We start from the raw sequence: 27,983 nt of genomic DNA on the forward strand, positions 1-27,983 counted from the left end.
TGTAAAGTTGGATCAAGCTGAATTTATTAATATGGGCCCACTAAACAGAGATTATGCATTCAGTATTGTAGCTTGAGGGGTTAGAAAGGGCATTAACAGTTTGTTTGGATGGTTGGCTGAAATATGGATCAAAAGGTGACTGACATTATCTAAGGTCGAAATGCCAGAATTGCCCTCATATAATGTAGATGAAGGAATCCAGAGGCTTAGAGAGATAGGAGTGTCAGGGTGGATTTATTATGGAACACCTACTCATACACCCCAGGAATGTCCAGAGGACACTCTTTCACCAGAACCTTGAGAAATAAATGTGAGACTAGCTCCATCATCTCTGAATAGCTCTGTATTCAACCTTCTCTGTAGGTCAGATGTTACTGTGGGAACTGTTGTCACTAGCTAGGATCCTTAAACACAACGGTGATGATCATATCCCGAGCTGGCAAAAGCCATATGGTGACCATTAATCATCATAGACAAGGTGGGTGTGGCCTCAAAGCATCAATTAAATAATCTGACTCTCAAAGACTTGTACTATTGGCTAGTAGATCATGGAGTACCTAGAAGTAAAATAGATGAGCAGTCTACTAAATTTTTGTTTGAGCTGTATAAGCAGAAGAATTCTAGCAAGTGAACAGAGAATCACAGCCCCTTAATCAATTCCCAGATTTGAGAGAGTTTAATAGACCCAGAGCCCCTCGAATGAGGGGAGGGCCAGGTATACTTGGGGAAGGACCCTTTTACCCTGGCCAAAATTTACACTGTTAACCTTCCTTTCTGCCTTCCTCAAGGAGAACTACAGAGTTTTACCATGGTGACTGTGCACTGGGGAAAAAAGAAATGATCAGATATTTCGGGGATTATTAGACACTGGCTCAGAAGTGGCACTAATTCCAGGAGACACAAAATACACTCTGGTCCACAAGTCAGAGTAATGGTTTATGGAAGTCAGGTGATTGATGGAGTTTTAGCTCAGAATTTTCTCACAGGGGGCCCAATGGGTCTCCAGACTCACTGAGTGGCCCTTTCCCCAGTTCCAGAATGCGTAATTGGAATTGACATGCTCAGCAACTGGCAGAATCCCCACATCGGTTCTCTGGCTCATGGAGTGAGGGCTACTATGGTAAGAAACCCAAGTGGAAGCTACTAGAATTGCCCCTACCTAGCAAATACTGAATCAGAAGCAGTACCATATTCTTGGAGGAATTGCAGAGATTAGTGCCACTCTGAAAGACTTGGAGGATGCACAGGTGTTGATTCCCACCACATCCCCATTCAACTTTCCCATTTGGCCTGTGCAGAAAACAGATGGGACTTGGAGGATGACAATGGATTATTGTAAACTTAACCAGGTGATGACTTCAATTGCAGCTGCTATTCTAAATGTGGTATCATTGCTTGAGCAAATCAACAAATCGACAGGTACCTGTATGCACCTATTGATCTGGCAAATGCTTTTTTCACAGTAGTTGCCAGTAAGGACCACCAGAAACAGTTTGCATTCAGCCAGCAAGGCCAAGAGTATATCTTTACTCTCTTGCCTCAGGGACACATTAACTCTCCATCCCTATGCCACAATCTTGTCCACAGGGACTTTGATTGTTTCTCCTTCCCACAAGGCAGCACACTGGTCAATTATATTGATAATATCATGCTAATTGGACCTAGTGAGCAAGAAGTAGCAAGTACTCTAGACTTATTGTAAGGCATTTGCATGACAGAGGATGGGAGAAAAATCCAACAAAAATACAGGGGCCTTCCATGTCAGTGAAATGTCTAGGTTCCAGTAGTGTGGGGCATGTCGATATATCCCTTCAAAAATGAGGGGTAGACTGTTGCATCTGGCCCCTCCTATGACCAAAAAAGAGGCCTCTTTGGATTTTGGAGACAACATATTCCTCATTGGGGTGTGCTACTCCATCCCTCTTACTGAATGATCAGAAAAGCTGCTAGTTTTGAGTGGGGACTGGAACAAGTAGAGGCTCTGTGGCATGTCCAGGCTGCTGTGCTAGTTGCTCTGCCACTTGAGACCTATGATCCAGCAGATCCAATGGTGCTTCAAGTGTCAGGGGCAAATAAGGATGCTGTCTGGAGTCTTTGGCAGGCCCTTATAGGAGAATCACAATGCAGAGTCTTAGGATTTTGGAACAAAGCCTTGCTATCTGCTCTAGATAACTATTTTCCTTTTAAGCAACAGCTTTTTGCCTGCTTCTGGACCTTAGTAGAGTCTGAGCACTTAACCATGGGCCACCAAGTTACCATGAGAGCTGAGTTGCCTGTCATGAGCTGGTTATTGTCTTACCCACCAAGCCACAAAGTTGGGCATACCTGGCAGCACTCCATCATAAAACGGCAATGGTATATCAGAGATAAGGCCAGAGCAGGTCCTGAAGGCTTGAGCCTTCAGACAGTTTGAGGAAGTGGCCCAAATGTCCATGGCCCCCCTTCCTGCCACATTACCCTCTCTTTCCCAGACCAGAACTACGTCCTGTTAGGGAGTTCCTTACAGTCAGTTGACTGAGTTATAGAATACGTGGGCCTAATTTACAGATGGCTCTGCATGATACGCAACGACCACATGGAAGTGGACAGCTCAGCACTATAGTCCCTTACTGGAATGTCCTTTACACAGTGATGAGGGGTTATGCAGTGGGCAGAATTTCGAGCAGTGTACCTGGTTGCTCATTTTGCTTGGAAAGAGAACTGGCCAAAGATTTGCTTGAATACTGACTGACTCATGGACTGTTGCTAATGGTTTGGCTGCACAGTCAAGGACTTGGAAGGAGCATGATTGGAAAATTGGTGACAAAGAGGTCTGTGGTAAAGGTATGTGGATAGACTTTTCTGAGTGGGCAAAGAACATGAGGATATTTGTGTACCATGTGAATGCTCACAGAGGGTGACTTTGACAGAGGAAGGTTTTAATAGTCAAGTGGATAAGACCTATCCTGTGGATACAAGTCATCCTCTTTCCTCAGTCACTCTTGCCATTGCCCAAGAACAAACTGGGAATGGTGGTAGGGATGGAGGTTATGCATGGGCTGGCAACGTGGACTTCCACTCATCAAGGGTGAACTGGCTATGGCCACTGCTGAGTGACCCATCTACCAGCAGCAGAGACCCACACTTAGCCCCCATTATGGCACCATTCGCCATGTTGATCAGCCTGCTATGTGGCGGCAGATTGATTACATTGGACCACTTCTATCATGGAAGGGGCACTGTTTTTTTTTTTTTTTTTTAACTAGAATAGACACATATTCTGGATGTGGGTTTGCATTTCCTGCACACAATGCTTCCACAAAATCTACCATATGGAAGATGCCTTATGGAATGCCTTATCCACCATCATAGTATTCTGCACAACATTGCTTCTGATCAAGGAACTCACTTTACAGGACAGGACTGTGAGAATGGGCACGTGTTCATGATTTCTCTGCTCTTACCACGTTCCCCATCATGCAGAGGCAGCTGTGTTGATAGAATGGTGGAATGGCCTTTTGAAGACCCAATTATGGTGCCAACTAGGTGGCAATTCCTTGCAGGACTGGTGTAATGTTTTCCAGGGAGCTGTTTATGCTCTGAATCAGTGTCCACTGTATGGTACTGTTTCTCTCATAGCCAGAATTTATGGGTTCTGGAATCAAGGGATGGAAATGGGTGTGGCACCACTCACTATCACCGCTAGCAATCCACTAGGAAAATTTTTGCTTCCTGTCCCTGAAGCTTTAACTTCTTCTAGTCTACATGTCTCAGTTCCAAAAGGAGGAAGGCTCCTACCAGGAGACACAATGATTCCACTGAACTGGAAATTAAAACTGCCACCTGGCCCGTTTTTTTTTTTTTTGGTTTCTCATGTCACTAAATCAGCAGGCATAAACAGGTATTACTATTCTGTCTTGGGTTATTGATCCTGACTCTCAGGAGAAATAAGACTGCAGCTACACAATGGAGACAGAGAAGAGGCTTCCTGGAATACAGGGGATCCCCTAGGGCATCTCTTAGTACTACCATGCCCTGTGATTAAAACCAATAGAAAACTGCAACAACTCAATTCAGGCAGAATTACTAATGGCAAAGAAACTTCAGGAATGAAGGTCTGGGTCACCCCACCTGGCAAAGAACCATGACCAGCTGAAGTGCTTGCTGAGGGTAAAGAGAACATGGAATGGGTAGTAGAAGAAGGTAGTGATACATATGAGTATGACCACGTGACAAGTTACAGAAATGAGAAGTGTGATTATATGAGTATTTCCTCCCTGTTTTGTTATGAATATATTTGCATTTCTATATAAGCAAATATCTTGTTTTCCTCTTATCATGTGACATAAGTTTATTGTTCATGTTGTAGTATTTAAGTCATAGGGTATGACGTTAAAGAGTGAATGTTACCTAAGGACTTGCTACCTATTCTGGAGAGATGTAGTGGGTTTCTCTGGCTGTATGCAGGACAGTTGATATTGTTAGGTGAAACGTATGTCTGTTATTGTATTCTATTTGGAAATTAAAGCTTATTTCAAGGTGATATGTATAGCTACCAAGTTGACAGGGGTGAACTGTGATTGTTAGTTCTGGTATCAATCTGGCCAAATGATGAGGCCCAGTTTTGTGGTCAGGCAAGCCCTGGCCTGACCATTGCTGCAAGGGTATTTTGTGACTAGAAGGCTGGTATATAAAGTCCTCAGTCAGTTGATTGCATCTGTAGATGATTACATCTGCACTCAACTAAGGCGTGTCTCCCACAATGATATAATCCAGTTGAAGGTTTTTAAAGTAGAAGAGAGACCCTTTCACTGCTTCTTCACCAAACAGCTTCACTTGTGGAGTCATCCAGACTGCTCATCAGAGCCGCCAGTTTCACAGACTGCTCTATGAGTTTAGAGTCTGCCATTCCAGTTGTGTGAGACACTTTTATAAATTTAATTTTTACAAATTTCTTCTATTGGTTCTGTTTCTCTAGAGAACCCTGGCTAAAAAAAAAAAAAAAAAAACTCTGCTAATAAAGGACTCCAGTAATCTGGATTAAAGCACAAGCAAACTCAATTGGGCCACACCTGAAGTAACATCTTGAAAAGACCTTATTCAAAATGGGTCCACAACCCCTAGGATGTAGACCAAGAGCAGGAACATGTCCAGACTGGGGTACAAAAATCAATCCATGAACATAACACCAAAGCTGCCAATTAATTCATTGGGAAAAAGAGAAATAGGCAAAATAATTCTTTATCACATTTCTTTTAAAAGAGCTCTTTGTTTTCAAGTAGAATTTTGTAAAACATACAAATATTACAACAAAAGAACCAACTTATAACAAATATCTCAATTCAGAATTTTTCTAGGATACTGTAGAAGGAACCAAAATGTAGACTTTGAAATCACACAGCACTGGAATAAAAAATCCAAGTTCTACATATTATTAGTCTTAGTTTCCTTATTTTACATGCACATTTATATATCTCCTGCCAGATTGACATGAGATTTACAGGATATGACAGATGAAATAAGCAAATCATAGGTTCAATTACAGTGTGGGACTGGAAGAGGAAGATGAAGGTTAAACAGGAGTGAAGGTGAAGCAGAAACACGTGGGGAGGCATTAGCCTTCGCCACCCTGACCCCATATGATCCTGTATGGAGAAACACAGAAAGATTTTGATACCTGGATATTTGGGGTAACGCGTAAAGATTTCAATACCTGGATATTTGAGGTAAGAAATATTGAAAATATGACAGCAAAATAGAGAAGAAATAAGTAAGTCCATGTCCTAGCAGCTGTACAAAATGGAAGAGTTGCTGCAGATTTGGCCATTGGGAAAGCCACTGAACAGATGTACGCTTTCAGAGCAAAAAAGAATAAAGTAGTTCACTACTTGCCTTACACAGAATGCTATGAAGAACACACAGTCTTATGATATTTCTTTAACATTTAAAAAGATGCATACAAAGTGAAGAAATAACCTAGAGGTTACTGCTTCTGCTGCTCATCATCACAATGTGCCGACTCATTGGCATCAGAGACATGTATGCCAAGGTCTCACAGTCCATGAAAATGCTCAGCCTCACCTCGGGTCTCTTCTATGGGCTCTCACACCAGGAAACTCATCAACCCCTGGCTAATAAGAAAGGTCTCCATGTTGTAGAATTCTGGGAGGTGTGTGGCCCCCTGCCCATTGTGGTTGCTACTCTCAGGAGACCTTGAGAAGGGATTCAGAGCCCAAGATGAGGTTCCAGACACCAAACTGGACTGGGAGTAAGTGAAGACCACACAGGGAATGGAGCAATCTGTGTGGTCAGGCTTAAAAAGAGTCATAACCTAGGCTTCTGTAGGCTTCTAGCAGGCCTTAGAGCAGTAGCATTTGGAACTGCCCAATGCCTAGAAGGAACTCACTCTCATACCTTGGAATATAATTACTTTTCTTGACCTTAATAAAGGGACAGCATTGTCATCATTATTGACTCTTTTTTATTGCAATTTTTCATTTAATTGCTCTATTTTCCTATGAATTTTATGATAATAGTGACAGTGTCTACCATTTTATTGGTACTATCTCCCAATTCCTAGCAAAGTGTCTGACATAGTTGTTTTCCAACTGGTAACAAAAAAAAAGCTAATATCAATTGATTGACATTAATGATGGCTAATTTCACATGCCAACTTGGCTTGTTCATGACATCTGGTTGTTTGGTCAAGCAAGCAATAGTCTGATTGTGAGGGCATTGCATCATTAAAGAGTTGATTTTATCTATGGCTGATTATGTCTACAATCAATGAAAATTGTAGATTTTCAAGGAAGGAGATTGTCCTCAGTGAAGGAGATTGCCCTTATCAATGAGGTGAGTCTCTTCATCCAATCATTTGCAGGTCATAAAGTGAGAACTGAGGATTTCATAAGTCAGAAAGGAGTTCTGCCTTTCCTTCACCAATTAGCTTCTCCTGGGGAATACAATATCATGTCATTAGATTTTCCAACTTGTGGCCTGTCTTGCAGAATTTAAACTTCCCAACCTCCATGGCTGTGTGAGCCAATTTCTCAAGTCCTATAATAAATCAGTCTTCCTCTCTGTCTCTCTCACTCTATGTATATATATATATATATTCTAATTTTCTGGAACCCTAACTAATACAACACAGATGAAAACTTAGTGCCATTTCTGATCATATTGTGAAGATCCAACCCCCTTGCTTTGCTCCATGGATGAAGATACAGGTTATGTTTTATTTTTTTAACACAAAAGGCTGTGACTTCATAAGAAATTAAAAAGAACAAACTTGTTTAGTGTCCATCACTAAGCTAAATGATTGAGTTAAAATTTACATTTGTTAAGATGATCTTTTAAGTATGATCAGTATGATCACATAAGATGATCATATGTTCAATCATCCTTGAATAAATGGTCTCAAGATACTTAAAAGAAGCAAAATGTGGAGAGTGATTTTACTTATGGATGATTCATTTCAATTAAATTTCACAAATATTTAATTTAGCAAATAGTGGAGAAGTTAGGCATTAATCAACTAGTATTTGAATTCCAATTCTGGCTAAATAGTCTTGAACAAGTCACCTTCTTAGCATGGCATGCATTGCTACAACAGTGTGTCATGAACACAGATTCAGGGCACAGCATAAACTTTCAGAAAATCATCCCTTTATTCCTTGCACATGATAAAGAGTCCAGAAGGGAAAATAATCTCCTTGTCACTTACACAACACATAGAATTCAAAAGAGCAGTAGAAGAAGCTCCATCACCACCTTTCTCTTGGAGTGGTCAAAACTGCTCCTGGTTGGGGTCAATAGATGGCAGCTCCAGAGAAGAAAGACCAACATGTACTGTTAAGAGTGTGATTTTTATCTCCTTCAGGGGGAGTGGGTCCTGCCACTAAGAACTGCTCTGATAAGTATCTGGGGCTTCAGGTTCCCAGACTCGTGATTCCAGGCTTAAGGGCTTGTGGGACCTTTTCATTAGAATTAACATCTTCTTCAGGTTATTGAATGACGCACAGTAGAAAATGAGGTGGGGGTAGGGAAAGGCAGAGGCTGGCCACTTTTTGTGTGCTTGTGATTTTCCTAAAGAAAACAATGTCCTACTGCATTTTGTAAAGTCTTATCCATTATTCAAGTGAATTGCATCATTATTACATGCAGGGCATTGTGAAAAGACTACAAAGAGTTCTACCATAAATTACATACAGTCTTTATCCACAGGGAGTTTATAATCTAAGGAGTTATTAAACCCTAGGGTGTTATTAGCTCTACTGTCCTGGGCTGATATTCACATGAATATATTTCATTTTGTCAAAACCGCTATTTTCATTCATTCATTACGTTTTCTATTTAGAATGTCTTTCCCCAGAATGAGAATGTAGTTTTTAATTTGAGCATTAATTCATTTATATTTAATGTTAGAACTAATAACTTTTGGTTTAATTCTTCAATCTTATTCTGTAATTTGTTTGTTTCATTTTCCTTGCCTTTCTTTCTTTTAGAGCATTTTTTTATTCCAATTGTTCTCTGTTCATTTGAAAGTATAATATTTTACTACTCTAATTTTAATTATGTTTGACCTGTAGAAATTTAATATAAATTGTAAGTTTAACTCTCTTCCTAAGCAGCAGTGCAATCTTGGAACACTACCCCCATTTACTTCACTCCTGAATTACATCCTATTTTTTCATACATTTTAAGTCAATAAATATATTACATTCCATGCAATATAATTACTATTGTATGTACACATATTCAATTGAATTTGTTCAAACATTTAGCATGCCCATAGTTCTTCATTCTAGGAACCTACCCTTTAGTATATTCATTACAGATCTGCTGGTGACAGAATCTTTTATTATTAATATATAATTCCTGTTTTTTCCATATTCTTAAGGACATTTTCAAGGAGTTTGGAATACATCATTTCAGTTTCTAGCTTACACTGTTGCCGTTGAGAACTCATTTCTCAGTTTAACTAACCTGCATTTGTAGATTATCAAAAAATCTTTTTGCTCTTTGGTCAGTGGTTTTCAGAAGTCGTTAGTGCAATATCTTCATGTTTATTTAGTTTAATTCAGTTTTATTTTTATTAAGATTTGTTGGGTTCCTTTGGTTTTTCATCAATTTTGGTCACTCCACAGCTATTATCCTTTCTTCTAGATCTTTATTTAATTCCCTTTCTCCTCTTCTCTTTAACTCCAATTAAGCATATGTCAGACCTTTCCACTATATTCTCTTGCTTTTTTTTCCCTCCAACTTTTACTGTTTCAAACCTTATTCATAAATAGTTTCTTTAGAGCTATCTTTTCAGTTCAGTGATTTTCTTTTCAGTTATGTTTAATCTACTGTTAACTGCATCTGCTTAGCTCTTATTTATTTTAGTTTTCAGTTCTCAAATTTATGTTTTGATCTTTTTATTTACTCCATTTCACTGCTAAATTTTTAAATTTTGTGTGGGTGGTTTTCTATTTCGTTGGTTGTCTATTATGTTCATAATAGTATGGTTATATTAAGGTCTGTGAATTATAATTACAATATCAAAAGTTTCTGTAGACTTTGTTTTTGTTGTCTTTTGCTTTCTTTTGTTACAAGTAATATTATCTTGTCTTTTTTGTGTGCTTGGTTTTCTTTGACTATTCTGGACATATTTTTAAAAAATGTTTATACTAAGGATTTAAGGCCTTAAGTAATGTTATCATCCTTGACAGAAGATCTTTATTTACTGCTACCGATTTCTGAAAACAACTGCAATAGGCAATCACCTTATTGAAATTATGGTGAATCTTTTTCTTTTCTTTTTTTTTTTCTAGTTATCCTTAATTCTGTGGCATAGGCCAGTGAATTCCTAAACCAAAGCAGAGAGCCCAACAGTGTAAACACAGGTCAATAACTTTTACTTTTCTACTTACTCTCTTGAGGTTATTAAAAGTGCTCATCAGTTTTTCAGTTTCCTATAACCTCTTGGCAAATGCTTGTAAAGCAATTGTGGCAACAAATGTTGAACTCATCCCCTTGGTTTTCTGTCTTCTCCAGGAACTTTAGCAAGGAATTTTTCACTGTTTTGCTAGCTTTCTGAAAACTTTAAGCATATGTTTTCCATATTTGTCTAATTTTTCTAATCATCTTAGGCAGAAGTGCTGATTTGAACTACCTAGACCTCTAGTACCAAAATGCACAAGATGTATTAAATCTCTAATAAAGTTGGAAAAGAAGCTCTGCACAAATAGAAAGCTATACCAAGCTCATGATGGAAAGCCTTAACATAATAAAGATTTTACTTCTCCGATTAATATAAATTTAATAAAATACTAATTAAATTATGAGTTGCACTGTACAAAGCTTCATAAACATATACTAAAATTTTATAGAAGAGTAAAGATCTAGCAAGAGCTAAGCCAATCTTTACAAAGAAGAGTATGTTCAGATATTACTTAGTAAGACATACTATAAAGGCAAAGTAATAAAAGCAGAATGGCAATGATATAGTAATAGACACAAAGACAAACTCAATTAAAATAAACTCATAAATAGAGCCAAGTATATATAGGAAATTTGTTATATACTGTATTAGTTGAATCAAAATGCAGTATAGAAATGTAGAATGGGTATGTTTTTCTGGAGCTGAGCTGGAAAAACTAGGCCAGCCCATTTAGTAAAATAAAGCTCAATACCTACCTTACTGAATATATAATGTTGCATTTTAGTTAGATTAAAAACTAAATGCAAAAGGCAAAATCTTAAAGATTGCCGCAGAACATGTAAAGCAATATATTCATGAATTAAAGTTTTGCAGAGACTTCTTATTCAGTACACCGAAAACCTCAAACTTAAAAATTAAAGAAAGTTAAAAGTCTGAAGTTACCAATAAGCAATACACAGAAAAGGAGAAATGTTTACCAGGTCTCTAATTGACGAAGGATTATGGTTTAGATATATACAAATATCTAAAAATCAAGAGTTAAATGTTGGGATACCCAGTAACAAAATATATAACAGCTATATGGTGCTTTGAGTTGTGTGCCCCATTTTGGACATGTTACTCTTGGTCTGCATTCTGCTGTGTGTGGATCTATTGTAAATAAGATCTCTTCAAAATGTTACTTTAGTTAAGATGTGGCCCAATTGAATTTACTTGGGATTTAATCCAGATTACCAAAATCCTTTATAAGCACAGTGAAAACCAGATGAAAAGTGAAGCCATGGAGAGTATCTAGGACTCAGAAGTCAATGGAATCCAGAAGAGAAAAGAGAATAAGACACCATATGCATTGCCATGTAATGGAAAATCTCAGAAACCCCCCCACCCCCCCAAATTGCTGGCCAGCCAAAATATACTGACCCCAGGAGGAAGTAAGCTTTCCAGCTTCTGAAACCATGAGGCATAACTGTTGTTAAGATAAACATTTTTTTTATAGTATTTGTTTTATCAGCCAGGAAACTAAAACAAGCTATAAGCTGGAAATTCAAAAAATCTGAGGTCCAAGTGGTAGCATATATTTGAAGAAATGCTTAAACATCCAAACATCTGTAAAATTTCAAATAGAAATAAGTTACCATTTTACTCCCATCTGACTGTAAAATTTTAGAAAGGTGGATATATTAATTTTTAGTTAATATCACGGAAAAGGAGGAACTCTCTTGCCCTGCTGATGGAACAGTAAAGTGGTACAGATATTCAAAGGAGATTGGTGTTTCTATCTCTTGGGAGTTATCAGACCAACAAACACATTCAAGATTATTATTCATTGAAGTACTGTGTGTGTATGGTGGCATTGGGAAAACTGAATCAACAGAGTTGAGTATTATTATAAGAACAGATAAGGAAAGATAGAAGATTTATATTATGAGACATGATGGGGCAATTGGAAGCAGCAGATTTATGTACAAAAATATGGATCAATTAAAAAGGTTTGATCAAAAAAGTAAACATAGCTTGAGATTTATAGCATAATATCACTACAAATTTTTCACAAATACATGAATATCTAAGTATATGCTATACAAATTTAAACGAGCCTATAAGAGACCATATTATGAAAGAAAATAAAACAAGAAAATGGGTAAACAAAGTACATATTCATGTACATAAGTCAATTAGTTCAGATCAGTACATACATGGGAGTTATCAAGGCTTTATTTACAAATTTGCAAGTCTTTAGCATAGGTATCATGTGTGTTTAAAGCCCTGCAATTGGTTGAAATAACTTTTGCAGATTGAAATGCATAAAGAGGAGAAAGGAACTAATAATGAAATGCTAAAGCACAATAGCATTCACAGTTTGGATAGAGGAAGAGAAATGAAAAAAATCAGCACGAGAAAGAGTGACCGATAATGTAGCAAGCAACCCAGGAAAGTGTGGTATCACAAGGAGGAAGAAGGAAGTTTTCATATTTTGCTGAAATATCGAGATAACTCAGAGAAGTAACCAAGGGACTTGGCAGCAAGGAAATTTGGTGGCTGTACAAAAAAAGCAGTTTTCAGGCAAGTTTTAGCCAATAAAGTATCCTAAAGAGGGTTGAAGAGAATAGGAAGTGAAAAACAAGAAATGATCACTATATATATATATATCTCATTCAGAAATTTTATAGCAAATGGTATTGCAGTGGGAATACTAAACAGAGTTAAGGGAACATTTTATTATTGTTTTATTTTAAATATATGTTGCTTTTATAAAATACATATCATAATATATTCACATGATCATAAGAATGGTCCAGTGAAGAGGGTAAACTTTACAGTGCAGAAGAGAGAGGAGATAATGTGGAAGTACATGTCCTAAGAAGGCAAGAGTGGATGAAAATCAAGACACAAGTATATGGCCTGGACTATGAAAATAATCAATTATCATTGTAAAAGAAGGAAAACAGTCTTGAGTACAAGTATAGGTAGTATGATGATTTATTGGTGGATAAATTAGGTATGTCAGGTCTTAAATGCAATATGTACCCTGCACTAATTGCACTGTGAAGCAAGATCATCAGCTCAGGTGCAGAGGTAATGTTATAGGAAAATATGGTAATGCATAGATAACTTAAAGATAGAGAAAATTATTTTTAGAGTAAGTATAATCATGCAGTCATATTATATTACAGTGTAATGTTGATTTCTTATGTGGGATTTGTGATAATGAATTTATATTTATATGTTTTCCTCCAGTAATGTTCTCTCATCTGATTACATGCATGGAGCAAACTATGTGATGCTTTTTCCTTGATTCATAAAGTGTAACTTGTTGAAATGAGGAGTAAAATTATTTAATTAAGATTGTGCAGACAGAATTGGAAAACTAGCCTTAGGGAATGTGGATTAAGCCTGGTCATTTTCCCAAAGTAGATGAGATTATTTAAGGCCTCTTATGATAGGAAAAGACCATGACCACCACATAGCATCCTTTCATTAACACGTAATGTCAAATTTATATCATTTCTGTATCAATGTGATTCCAAGAAAATGTGATTCCCAGAAAATGCAATTGCAACAAAAGAGCAAAAGAAAAAATGTTGTATATGAATTTCAGCAAGCCATTGTTATGCAAGCCACAGAATATGGACTCAGCAACAAAATAATAATAATAATAATAATAACAATAACAATAATAACATAATTAGGATAAGCAATAAAATAGAATATAAATACATAAAATGAAGGCATATAACAATTTATGTCTCTGATCATACTGGAATTAAGCTAGAAATGATTGGCATGAATAGAATCAGGCTTGATTGGACTGTCATCCAATTTTTTGGGAATTAAGCAAAACATTTCTAAAAATTCCATGGGTCAAGAAAGAAATAAAAAAAATGTAATTAGAAAACAATTTGAAATGAATGATAGGGAAGATATGATATATCGAAACTTGGATTTTTCAACTAAAGCCATTAAATGAGAGGTATTAAATGAGCATAAAAATGGAACAGAGACTGTAAATCAAAGAACTTTGTCTCTGTCTAAGTAAACTAAAAAAGAACAAATCAAACACAAATACTGTAGAAGAAAAGGAAATGCTGTAGGCAAGATCAGAAATAAATGAAATATAAAACAAATTTATGAAAGAGAAAATTAACAAGCCAGAAGGTGGTTCTTTATGGTACTTGACTACAACAGAGTGAAGCAGGTGAGTAAGGAAGGGACAAAGGTAATGGGAGATCATCATGATATTCCATCTAAGTAGGCTCTCATAGGGAGTGTTCAATTCAAATACATTTCACGTTATCTCAAAGTACTTCCTATACTTTGACTTCTTGTCGTTCATTATAATTTTGTTTTTCCATCCCCAATTGTCATTGCACTTAGCTCTCTGACAATAGAAATCATGACACAATCAGATAAACTGAATGCTTTTAATATATGATTTAATCTTTTTTAAGTCTGGAGAGAAAAATATTTCCTGTCTTTTTCTCTTGTACCTTTTAGATTCTGTTTTTCGGAACTAAAAGGTAAGTGATAAATTAATTCATACTATATCAAGAGAAAACCATTCAGGCAACTAGCAATGCCATTATATTTAAGAGGAAATTGGTTACAAAACTTTAAAGACTTTTTCTAGGAAATGACAAACATCTCATATGATGAACATCTCATTTACTAGGTATTTACTGCATGGACAAATGATCAAATAATTATCTTACATATCATATATTACCATATATATAATTCTTATATATAGCATATACAAATATATAGATATATATATATACAATTTGAGATATCTACTTTAGTGTGACTTTTAGTCATGCAAAATGTAAAGCTAGGGAAATGATGGCTGAACAATGAAGATGGCAAAGTTAAACAAAGATTTTCCTTTTCACAAGATATGTATTGTGTCCTACTACTTAACATTAGAAGAACATACATTACACATTTATTGTTACATGGCTAATTAGAGCTTCTCCAGACTCGGGGGTTAAAAATTAAGAATTTGAGTAATATGGTCCCTTATTTTTAATAGAACAATAAGATTGAATTTTTACAATTAGGACTATGATGAAATATCTAAAATGTCAGAATTACTAGGAATGGGAAAGAATGAAATCGAATCACTTGTATTTTTTTGTAGAAATTGTTTTTACAATATAACAGATACATTTTGAACATAGATTTTTTTAGAATTATATTGCAAACAAAGACATTGTTTTACTAAATCAACATGGTTCTTGAATTATAAGATTACTCAGATCAATAAAAACTATGTAACCAGTTTCATCTAATTCTATGAAGCTAGAAGTTTGCTTGAGATGCAGGCGATGTTCCACTTTGTTCTTAATAATATTATAAAAATAAGGCAGAAACCAAAAAAATACTAGAAAATTTTGTGATTAGGTCGGGCTGTACAATTTCTAAAAAAAATACAAAAGGATTAAAGAACTTTCCTGATTGCCATGTTGAATTCACTATCTATTAAAATCTGTTTATAAAAACACAGTCAATTAATATTAGCACCATATTTTGAAATATTTTCATGGACCTGCCACTGTGTTAACTGGTGATAGCTAAAACAAGGAAGATCCTTTCTTAATGAAATCAAGCTTTGGTAGATGAGATACTGCTTGAAATATACAATAAACCAAAATACTTGAAGCATATTCTTAACATAAATCAAACAGAATAGGATCATAAGTTACATTTCATATTTTTAGATAAGTAGTAAATGAAGATATCATAGTTCATCCTTAATCCTGAAAATTTTGTCATCTTTCATGCTCCTAGCCAACTGTTTTTCAAAATTTGACTTGACTTTAAGGGATGTGGTAAGACAAATGTATTTTGTAATGAAACTTCATTTGCATTTTGAATGATCCTATCACTCTATTTAGAAACCCAGGATTAACTGTGATGGAAACTTGCATTATACACTCCTTCAGATGATTGAAAGATCATAATCAGGGAATCTATAGTAGCCAAAACATGGTCCAGGCTAAAATGAATAAAACAAAAATAATATTACTTTCAAATGAAACTTGTGAATTGAATGAATGCTACTTTAATAATAGACTGCATTTTCCAGCTATGCTCATTGCAGAAAAATGAGAAAATATCCCTATAAATCTATGAAGAGAAATTGGTTGGGATGACCTTTGAGTTCAAAGGGATCTTCAAGTGTCAATACAGAAGGATTGAAAACTATTTTTAAAATGTAGCAGTATTCATCCAAAGGAAGTGAAATAGAGAGGGCTTCCATCTTTAAGGATCAATTCATAGATGTGAACAATAAAATACTTATTATTATAGAAATACTAAATTACCTACATTAAAACAAATTCTCGGTTATGAAGCATCTCTGGTTGACTACTTTAAAAATTTACCTGGAATTACCTTGAGGGACAGACAATTATTGTTCACTGTAATGGGATTGATGAGGTGGGTTATAGAGTCTGAATTACCATAGAATTGGATTGGAAAGTAGGAATATCTCAATAAATTGTGAGGAATAGTGCCTACTTAGAAAAATTCAGTGAAATTGTGAAAGTATGAGACATAATGAGTAATTGAGGGAATCAAAGAACACTGAATTCTGAAAGGAAAATAAAAACATCCTTTTTTTCTGAGTTGGCAGATTTATTTAAACATTTAAAGGGCTATCATGGGGAAGGAATAAATATTCTGAGTACTTCCAAAAGACAATGAGTAAAAAGTCTTAAAAAGTTAGATTTTGCATCAGCAGATTGGCCAACTTTTAATCAAATAGATTTAGCCAGTTTGGATGTGAAATTTTAAACGTGATATTCATACATACAAAGGTGATTCACAGTGTAACAAATGAAGCTTATGCCCCAGCCATCTTAACTTCACCATTCTTTTCAAAGAACATATAGTTAATTTTGTTTTTCTAGTTTTATATTCTTTTTCTTAATATAGGTACTCCAAATTATATAGTTTCAGGCCCAATAAAACTCGGACCTTCCTCTACTTGGATAAAGAGAGATATTCATAGTCTACAATATCTCTTCCAATTCTAAGAATCTATGATTTCAAAATTATTCTATCGCTGTTTAGGATGGTTAATTACATACTAATTTATCAAGGCAATGGTGTTCAATTGTATGATCAAGCACTAGACTAGATGTTGCTATGAAGATATTTTTTAAATGTGATTAGCAACTATAATCAGTTGACTTGAAGTAAGGAGATTATCCTTCATTATCTGGGTGAGTATCAGCCAATCAGTTGAAGGCCTTAATAGAAAAAAAACAAAAAAACAAAAAACTGAGTTTCCTTGAAAAAGAAGAAATTCTGTTTTAAGACTACAACCTTAAATTTTTCTGCTGCGCACTTCTACAGTTTTCAGAGTCAAGACTACAATATCAAGTCTTGCTGGCATTTCCAGTTTATTGAACTGCCCTATGGATTTCAGACTTGCAAGTATATCTATCTATCTATCTATCTATCTATCTATCTATCTATCTATCTATCTATCTATCTATCTATCTATCATATAGTTCCTGTCATAACGTTTTCCTTGGAGAACTCTGACTCATATATATCTTGACATTGAGAATGGTTTTAGAGGAGCAGAACTTTAAGGATGAGTGTTCTGAATTAGTCAATGGGTTTTTAGAACTTGCTGTTTAATCTAACTAGATTTAACAGTACAGATGACTATTTCTGTTGGTAAAAAGGGCAATGATAGTACATGGTATGATGTGGCAATAGAGATATGCAAAAACTAATCATTGGATATCTTAATAAAATTATAATAAGAAGCAAGGTTCTGGGTCTCTCTATATTTGATAACAACATTTTTGTCAAACTAATGAATATAATGAGATGGGCTGGTTACTTCTAATTGTGCTGGAGAAAGAAAAGAACCCAAGGATTCAAATTCTGAAGTCAAATGCTACACAAATGACTCACAAGTTTCAATATATCTCTTGAAAGAAACTTTTATATCCTGTAGCTAAAGACTTGAGATTTTTGGGAACCAAGCCCAGAGTCTCATTCTGTGAATGGCTGAATTATTGCTCAAATTATATTTCCAATCTCACAGGGTATTTTCTGTTAAAGGAAATGTATTGTTTGGAAAAGAATGGGAATGGGAATATATGTGCACGTCATGATCATGCTGGGAACACTGAACTCCTAAATTCTGCTAAGTCTTCTTTGCAGCAGAAGCATCCCTTTCAACACTATCTGAGGAAATTAACAATGATTTACCAAGAAAATCTGGAATGGACTCCCATGAGATAATTGACTTGTGAGACAATGCAAGCACTGCTTCATTTACACCAGGATGGTCCAGAGGATGCACCTTTCACCACAACTTAGAGAAACAAATTTTGGATGAAAGTCTCAGCATCTTTGAAGAACTCTATGCTATTCTATGTAGGTCAGGAATTACAGGGGGATCTCCTGCCACTGAATCAAAATCCTTAAATGAAATGGGCATAATTGAATCCTGGAGTGGTAAGGGGAAAATGTCAACATCAATTTCCAAATACAACGTGGGCATGGTCATCACAATGGAGCAGAGTCAATGCAGCAATCAAAATCGTCTGACACTCACAGAGCCATATAATGTTGGCTAATTGATCATAAGTTAAAAAGACAGTCAGTCTACTCTATTAAATTTTTGTTTGATCCATATAGTTGAAAGATTTCTAGGTCATGTGAATAGAAGTCCAAATTTAATCACAAAACAGCCATGGCCCCCTCAATCAATTCCCAGAACTAAGTTTATAGACGCAGAATTCCTCGGATAAAGTGGAGTCAGGTCCCCTTCAGTAAAGATCCCATTGCACTGCCAAAAATTTCTACTGTTAATCTTTCTTCCAGCTTTCCCAAAAGTTCCTATGGCCTTTTATTAAGGTAACCGTGCATTGGGGAAATGGAAATAATCAGACTTTTAAGGGATTACTGTAGAACGATTGAACTAATTCCAGGAGTCTCAAAATGTCACTGTGCTCCACTGGAGTAAGAGCTTATGGTTATCAGTGGGGTTTTAAATGAGGTACATCTCATAATGGATCCAATGAGTCCCTGAACTCATTCTACGGTTATTTCCCCAGTTCTGAGATGCATAATTGGAGTAAACATATCAATCAACTGGTAGAATACCCACATTCATCCCCTGATTTATAGATTGGGGGAGAGGGCTCTTATGGTAGGGAAAACCAAATAGAAACTACTAAAACTGCCTCTACCTAGGAAAATAGTAAACCAAAAATAATAATGCATTTCTGCCACCGAGCCACCATCGCACCCCCCCACCATAGTTCTTTTTAAAATATTTTTATTTTGCTATCTTCACACACATACAGATCATCCAAAGTATTCAACCTCTGGTCCACAGTATAATCACATAACTGTGTATACATCATGATGATCATTTTTAGAACATTTGCATCACTCCAAAAACAGAAATAAAAAGAAAAAAACTCATACATTCTATACCCTTTGCCCCACTCTCTCATTGACCCCTAGTATTTCAATCTACCCAATATTTCTTTACTCCTTATCCTCTCCTAATATTCATTTATTTTTTGCCCTTTTTTTTTTTACTTATCTGTCCATACCCTAGATAAAGGGTGTGTCACACAGTCACATTATAAAAGCTGTGTAGTTATACAATCATCTTCAAGAATCAAAACAACTGGAATACAGTTCAACAATTTCAGGTACCTCTCCCTAGCTACTCAATACGCCATGAACTTAAAAAAGAAATATCTGTAAAATGCATAAGAGTAACCTCCAGAATGACCTCTCAACTCTGCTTGAAATCTCTCAGCCACTGAAACTTTATTTTGTCTCATTTTTTTCTCTTCCCTCTTTTGCTCAAGAAAGCTCTCAATCCCATGATGCTGGGTCCTAGCCCACCCCTGGGAGTCATGTCCTGTGTTACCAGGGAGATTTATACCCCTGGGAATCATGTCCCATGTAGAGGGGAGGATGTGAGTTCACCTGCTGAGGAGGCTTAGGGAGAGAGGTCACATCTGAGCAACAAAAAAGGTTCTCTGGGGGTGACTCTTAAGCATGGTTATAAGTAGGCTTAGCTTCTCCTTTGCAGGAATACATTTCGTAGGGGCAAATCCCAAGATCAAGGGCTCAGACTATTGAATTGGTTAACCCAACTCTTTCTGAGAATATCAGGAATTCCCCAGATGGGGAAGTTTAATATTTCCTCTTTTCTCTGCAATTAACCAAGAGGACTTTGCAAGTACTTTTTAATTCCCTGCCCAAATTACTCTGGGATGTATCAAGGCATCACACTAACCTGTACAAACCAGAAAGATCTCACACCCTATTCAAGACTTCGTGCAATTTTAGTGTTTGAATAAACTGATCATACAAGTCAAAATAGATAATGCACTATCCAAAAAATAAATTTTGCACCAAATCAACATCTCTACCTTTGGTCTCAACCAGAAGTTGAAGTTTTAAAATATAGACCATATCATCTTTTACCTTGGCTTCTAATTTACTTTAATCCAATCCAGATCATTTTTATTCATACCTCTAGTCAAAGTCTGATCACTTTTTCAACTTTTTAACAGTTGCTGTATAGGATAGTACTGACTTTCATAGCTTCATAGCTCCAACTCTTAGTCTCAGGTGTCATATAAATACCCAAAGTTTCAGAAAATGACCAGGTTGTACACAATTAGCTCAGGATCTCAGAATTTATAAATAACAATTACAGCACCAGAATAGATATAACTGCTGTAAGAGCTTAGAATATAGTTCTTTACAATAGACCCCAACCTGATAACTCATGCTCTTGACTTCAGTTCTCCAAGTTTGCATATTATAGTTAGTCCACATGAGTGAGGCATGATAATATTTATTGTTTTGGTTTTCAAATTTCATTCAACATACTGTCTTCAAGGTTCATTCACCTAGTTGCATGTCTCACAACTTCATTCCTTCTTGCAGCCACTTAGTAGTCCATTGTATGTATACACCACAGGTCCCTCGTTCATTTCTCAATCATTTTACCCTTAAGACACTTCCATGCATTGTGGATAATGAAACACCAGTGTGCAAATGTCCATTCATGTTCCCACTCTCAGTTCCTCAAAGTATATAGCTAGCAACCAGGTATCAGGATCAGATGACAACACCACCTCTAGCCTCCTGTGGAACCACCATACTGAACTTTAGAGAGGCCACACCTCTCAGCTTCCCTACCAACAGTGAATAGATACACCTCTTTCACCACATTTTCTTTAGCACTTGTATCTCTCTGTTCATTTTTAAACAATTTAATTCACACATCATATAATTCAACCTAAATAAAAAATCAGTGGTTCCTGGTATAATCACATAGCCATGTCTTTGCTACCACAAAGTAGGTGAGGACATTTCCTTTTCTACTACAAAGAATCCCATACCCCTCACCTCATATCCACTGCTTGTTGACATCTAACTCTGGCATAATGCTTTTGTTGTATTCAGTGGAAGTATATTATAATGTAATTGCTGATTATAGAACCCTTGTATGCATTGATTGCAATTTTTCCTGTACACTATTCCATTTTCAATGCCTTGCAATGTTCACATTCATTTGTTCTCCCTCATGCAAAAAAAGTTTATATTTGTATGTTTAATCACCGTCCTTGTCCACTCTAGGCATTCCTAAGTTATACCATCTCAGGCTTCATCCTCTTTCTTCTGTTGTAAAACATGCCACCAATCCTCCTCCCTCAATCATCTTCACGAATTCAGCTTCATTCAGTGGACTTATATTATTGTGCTACCATCAGATAATATTGTGCTGTCCACTTCTAAATCTTTACAATAAGTTCTGCTGCATATTATGTGCTCCTTCATCACCAAATGACCAATCTCTATTCTCTTTCTATCTCCTGATAACCTGTGTTCTTAAACTTAACTCTCAAAGCACTCAGAAATGTTAGTTCATATTGGTAAGAATGTATAGTATTTGTCCTTTTGTTTCTGGTTAATTTCACTCAGCATAATGTCTTCAAGGTTCATCCACATTGTTACATGCTTTCTGACTTTACTCTGTCTTACAGCTGTGTAATATTCCATCATATGTACATACCACAGCTTGTTTAACCACTCATCTGTTGATGGACATTTAGGCAGGGAGATGGTCCCCTGGTATCTGGTATGCAGCTATTGATCTGGCAAATGCTTTTTTCACAATAGCTGTTAGTAAGACTAAAAGAAACAGTTTGCCTTCATCTGGCAATGTCAGCAATATACTTTCACTGTCTTACCTCAGGGGTATATCAACTCTCCACATGGACGTTGATCATTTCTCCCTCCCACAAGACACCACACTAGTTCATTATATTGATGATATCATGTTGATTGAACCTAGTGAGCAAGAAGCAGAAAGTACCCTAGACTTATTGGTAAGTCATTTGCATGTCAGAGGAGGGGCAATAAATCCAACAAAAATACAGGGGCCTTCCACCTCAGTGAAATTTTTAGGTGTCTAGTGGTGTGGGGCATGTTAAAATATCCCTTATAAGGTGAAGGATAAGTTGCTGCATCTGACCCCTCCTATGACCAAAAGAGAGGCACAGCATCAAGTTGGTCTCTTCAGAATTTGATGACAACATATTCCTCATTTGTGTGTGCTACTCTGGCCCATTTATTGAGTAACCAGAAAAGCAGCTAACTTTGAGTGGGGACCTGAACAAGAGGAGGCCCTGCAACAGGTCCAAACTGCTGTACAAGCTGTTTGCTACTTGAACCATATGATCCAGCAGATCCAATGGTGCTGGAAGTGTCAGTGGCAAATAGAGATGAGTCTGGAGTTTTTGGAAGGTCCCTATAGGAGAATCACAATGCAGACCCTTACGATTTGGGAGCAAAACCTTACCATCTGCTGCAGATAACCACTCTCTTTCTGAGAAACAGCTTTTGGCCTGTTACTGGGCCTTAATAGAGACTGCATGCTTAACCATGGACCACCAAGTTACCTGAGTAACTTGAGGCCTGAATTGCTGATCATGAACTGAATGTTACCTGACCCACCCAAGTCATAAAGTTGGGTGTGCACAGAAGCACTCCATCATAAAATGGAAATGGTATATACAAGATAGAGCCAGAGCAGGTCCTGAAAGCATAAATAGGTTACATGAGGAAATGGCTCAAATGGCCATGGCCCCCACTCTTGCTACATTATCTTCTTTTTCCCAGACCAGAGCTATGACCTCTTGGAGAGTTCCTTACAGTGCATTGACTGAGGAAGAGAAAACTTGGGCCTTGTTTACACGTAGTTTGCATGATATGCAGGTACCACCTGGAAGTGGACAGCTGCAGTACTGCAACCCCTTTCAGGATGTACCTGAAGGACAGTGGTGAGGAGAAATCATCCCAATGGGCAGAACTTTGAGCAGTGTACCTGGTTGTTCATTTTGCTTGGAAGGGGAACTGGTCAGAGATGTGTTTGCATACTGACTCATGGGCTGTTGCTAATGGTTTGGCTGAATGGTCAAGGACTTGGAAAGAGTATGATTGGATGATTGGTGACAAAGAGGTCTGGGGAATAGGTATATAGATAGACCTGTATGAGTGGACTAAAGATATTTGTGCCCCATGTGAATGTGCACCAAATGGTGACTTTAGCAGAGGAAAGTTTTAATAATCAAGTGGATAAGATCACCCTTTCTGTGAATATCAGTCAGCCTCTTTCCCCAGCAACTCCTGTTATTGCCTAATGGGCTCAAGAACAAAATGGTCATACTGGTAGTGATGGAGATTATGCATGGGCTCAGCAACATGGACTTCTACTCTCCAAGGCTGACCTGACTATGGCTGCTACTGAGGGTTCAATCTGCCAGCAGCAGAAACCAACACTCAGCCCCTGATACAGCACCATTCTCTGAGGTGATCAGTTGGCTACACTGTAGCAGATTGATTACATTGGACCACTTCCATCATGGAAGGGGCAGCAAATTGTTCTACCTGGAATAAATACATACTTTGGATATGGGTTTGTTTTCCCTGCACACAATGCTTCTGCCAAAACTACCATTCATGGACTTATGGAATGTCTTATCCATCATCATGGTATTCCACACAGCATTGCTTCTGATCAAGGAACCCACTTCACAGCAAATGAAGTGCAGGAATGGAGATATCCTTATGGACTTCTCTGATCTTACCATGTTCCCCATCATCCAGAGGCAGCTTGGTTGATAGAACAGTGGAATGGCCTTTTGAAAACTCAATTGTGGTACCAACTAGGTGGCAATAACTTGCCGAGCTGGTAATCACCAGAAGGCTTTTAAAGGAGGATATAGAAGAGACAATCACTGTTTCTATTTCAGTGAAACAACCTCTCCTGAGAGTTCATTGAGGACCTTCATCAGGCTACCAGCAAGTGACCTGCCCTACAGAACTTCAACTCTTACATCCTCATGGATGCATGGGGTACTTTCATAAATTTTATATTTGCAGATTTCTCCTGCTGATTCTGTTTCTCTGGAGAACCTTAGCTAATACAGGTTATTTTCATCTTTTGGCAATCATAAACAATGCTACTAGAAACATTGGTGTGCAAATCTTGCCTGCAGTTTCTCTGAATATATACCTAGTAATAGGATTGCTGGATCATATGGCAATTCTGTGCTTAGCTTCCTCCGGAAGTGCCAAACTATCCCTTTCTGCGTTCTCACCAGCAGTGGATAAATATACCTCTTTCTTCACATCCTCTCCAGCACTTATCATTTTCTATTTCTTTGACAATGGCCATTCTAGTTGGTGTGAGATGATATTTAATTGTGGTTTTGATTTGTATTTCCCTTATAATGAGTGAAATTGAGCTCTTTTCATATGCAATTTAGCCATTCATATTTCTTCTTCTGAAATGTGTCTGTTCATGTCTTTTGCCCACTTTTGATGGGTTGTTTGCCTTTTTGTTGTTGAATTGTAGAATCTCTTTATATATTCTGGATATTAAATCATTATATGATATGTGGTTCCAAATATTGCCTTCCCTTGCATAGGCTGCATTTTTATTTTCCTAACAAAACTCTTTGATGCACAAAAGTGTTTAATTCTGAGGAAATCCTATTTATTGATTTTTTTTCATTGCTCATGCTTTGGGTGTAAGTACTAGGAAACCACCTCCTATCATGAATATATAAGATATCTCTCTACATTTTCTTCTAAAAGTTTTATGGTCTTAGTTCTAATGTTTATGTCTTTGATACATTTAGGGTTAATTTTTGTATAGGATGTGAGATATGGATCCTCTTTCATTCTTTTGCACAGTGACGTTCGGTTCTCAAAACAGCATTTATTGAAGAGGCTGCTCTGCCTCATTTGGGTTGGCTTGACTGCCTTATCAAAGATCAATTGTTTATAGATGAGAGAGTCTAGTTCTGAATGCTCAATTTGATTCCATTTGTCAGTATATCACTCTATATACCGGTACCATGTAATATGCTTTTAAGTCAGGTAGTGTGAGACCTTCCACTTATTTTTATTACTCAGGATATTTTTAGCTATTTAGGGTACCCTGTCCTTCCAAATACATTTGATTATTTGTTTTTCTATTTCTGCAAAGTAAGTTTTGACATTTTTTTTTTTTTTTAACATGGGCAGGTACCGGGAATCGAACCCGGGTCCTCTGGAATCGCAGGCAAGCATTCCTGCCTGCTTAGCCACCATGGCCCACCCGAGTTTTAACATTTTAATTGGTATTACATTGAATCTATAAGTCAATCTGGGTAAAGTTGACATCTTAACTATATTTGGTCTTTCAATCCATGAACACGGTATGCCTTTTGATTTATTTAGGACTTCCATGACATCTTTTAGAAATTTCTTTGTAATTTTTGGTATATAGGTCTTTTGTGCCCTTAGTTAAAACTATTCCTAAATATTTGATTCTTTTGGTTACTGTTAATGGAATTTTTAAAAATTTCCTCCTCAGATTGCTCATTACTAGTTTATAGAAAAACTACTGATTTGGGGGTGTTGATCTTATAAGCTGCCACATTGCTGTACTCATTATTAGCTCTAGTAGCTTTGATGTAGATTTTTTGGAATTTTCAATATATAGCTTCATGTCATCTGTAAGCAGTGAGAATTTTACCATGTCCCTTCCAATTTGGATGACTTTTATTTATTTTTCTTGTCTAATTACTCTGGCTAGAACTTCCAGGACAATGTTGAATAACAATGGTGACAGTGAGTGTACTTGGCTTGTTCCTGATCTTGGGGGGAAAGTTTTCAGGCTTTCCCTACTGAGGATGATGTTACCTGTGTGTTTTTTATATAATCCCTTTTTCATGTTGAGGAAGTTCCCTTCTATATCCATTTTTGAAGTGTTTTCCTCAAGAAAGTATGTTGAATTTTGTCAAATGCCTTTTCTGCATCAATTGAGATGATATTCTGGTTTTCCCACTTTGACTTATTAATGTCCCTCCCCCATGGGCACAGCAGATTGGTTCCTAAAGGGAAAGGAAATGGACTTTACTAGTAGCAAGGGCTTAACTCAACTAAACTCCAATTGTGGAATTAATTAACAAATTCTGACTACTGAAAATAGGCCTCCAGCACAGGTGTACCTAGAATAAGCACTAAGGGAAACAGGAGTTTCTGTCCCACCAGAGAGGGGGTTGAGCTGATGGAAAAAAAAATAAAATAGAGACATTTTGAGTTGGACAGCACAAAATATTGGTTACGGTCTGGATCCCAAGAAAGGGGGCACATAGGGCTTGAAGATGCATATTACCGTAGTACTAACTCATGTTTTTGATTGCTAAACCCATGGAGTGAGGATCCAGCAATGAAAAGGGTTTTTTGCTGTATTTTTATTTTTATTTTTTTTTTACTTCTTGACAGCTCATTAGATGGTACTGGAAGCACTTTCAGACTCCAGCATGGCCGCAGGCAAGGGTGGAACTAAATGTTTTCTTCAAGACAAAGTAAACTATTTAGGTGAAAGGGATTAATTTCCTAAAGGGTGTATCTTCCCCAAAATAAGGACAGTGGGTCTCAGCTCACGTGGAATCCCTCCTTCAAGGAATTCAGGCCCCAGGGGTTGGAAAATAGATGCAATCAAAGCCATCCTACTATCTCACTTCTGTCTCAACCATGCCCCTGGCAGGGAGATTCTGATGAAATTAAAGGCACCACATCACTTTAAGCTGATGGGAAGCTGTGGGCAGACAAGCACCACATTCTAGGCGGGATAGAGTCTAGAAGCTTCATAGGAGAGTCTGACAACCTGCTGGGTCTCACCCTCAGGGAAAACTGATGCTGGCTACTCTTTCCTCCTGAGATATGGACCTGTTTGGTCTGGAAAAATCTGACTGGGTTCTATAATATCTGAGGCGACCCTCCTAAGAAAAAGTATCCATATAAGCAGGGCAAGAAACACAAAAATAAGAACTGTAAAATTTTGGGCAGTTAAATAAAATCTGTGCTAGAAGTCTAGAATAAGTTAAACTCATGCCAAAGAACAGATAGAGAACAAAGTCATCACACAAGAAAACCCTAGGTAAGAGTGAAAACTACCTCCAGAATAAACTAGCTAAGGAAATCAAATGCTTAGACACAAGCAAAAAAATAACGTCAGACTATGAAAATTGAAGATATGACCTAGTCAAAGGAACAAACAAACACTTCAAATTAGATGCAATAGTTGAAGCAGATAATTCAGGATGTTCAAACAGACAAGCAGAACCTCATAAATATTCAATTCAGCGATTTGAGGGAGGACATAAAGAAGACATTGGGTGAACATAAAGAAAAATTTGAAAGTTTGAAAAAACAAATCTCAAAACTTATGGGAATGAAAGGCACAATTGAAGAGATGAAAAGAAAATAGAAACTTGCAACAATAGATCTGAAGAGGCAGAAGAGAGGATCAGTGAACTAGAGTACTGGACATATGAAATCTGAAACGTAAAAGAAAAGATAGGGAAAAATGGAAAACTATGAGCAGGGTCTCAGGGAATTGAAGGACAGCATGAAGAACATGAATATACATGTTGTGTGTGTCTCAGAAGGAGAAGACAAGGGTAAAGGAGCAGAAAGACTAATGGAGGAAATAATCACTGAAAATTTCCCATCT

The 27,983-nt window shown here is 36.9% G+C and overlaps 1 pseudogene; it reads left to right on the forward strand.

The window, feature by feature from the left end:
* Positions 1-420: 420 nt before the first annotated feature.
* Positions 421-6,314, forward strand: LOC143649118 (small ribosomal subunit protein uS5m-like; annotated as a pseudogene).
* The last annotated feature ends 21,669 nt before the right edge of the window (positions 6,315-27,983 follow it).

The sequence above is a fragment of the Tamandua tetradactyla genome, chromosome 11 (assembly GCF_023851605.1).
Source record: "Tamandua tetradactyla isolate mTamTet1 chromosome 11, mTamTet1.pri, whole genome shotgun sequence".
NCBI classification, from domain to species: Eukaryota; Metazoa; Chordata; class Mammalia; order Pilosa; family Myrmecophagidae; genus Tamandua; species Tamandua tetradactyla.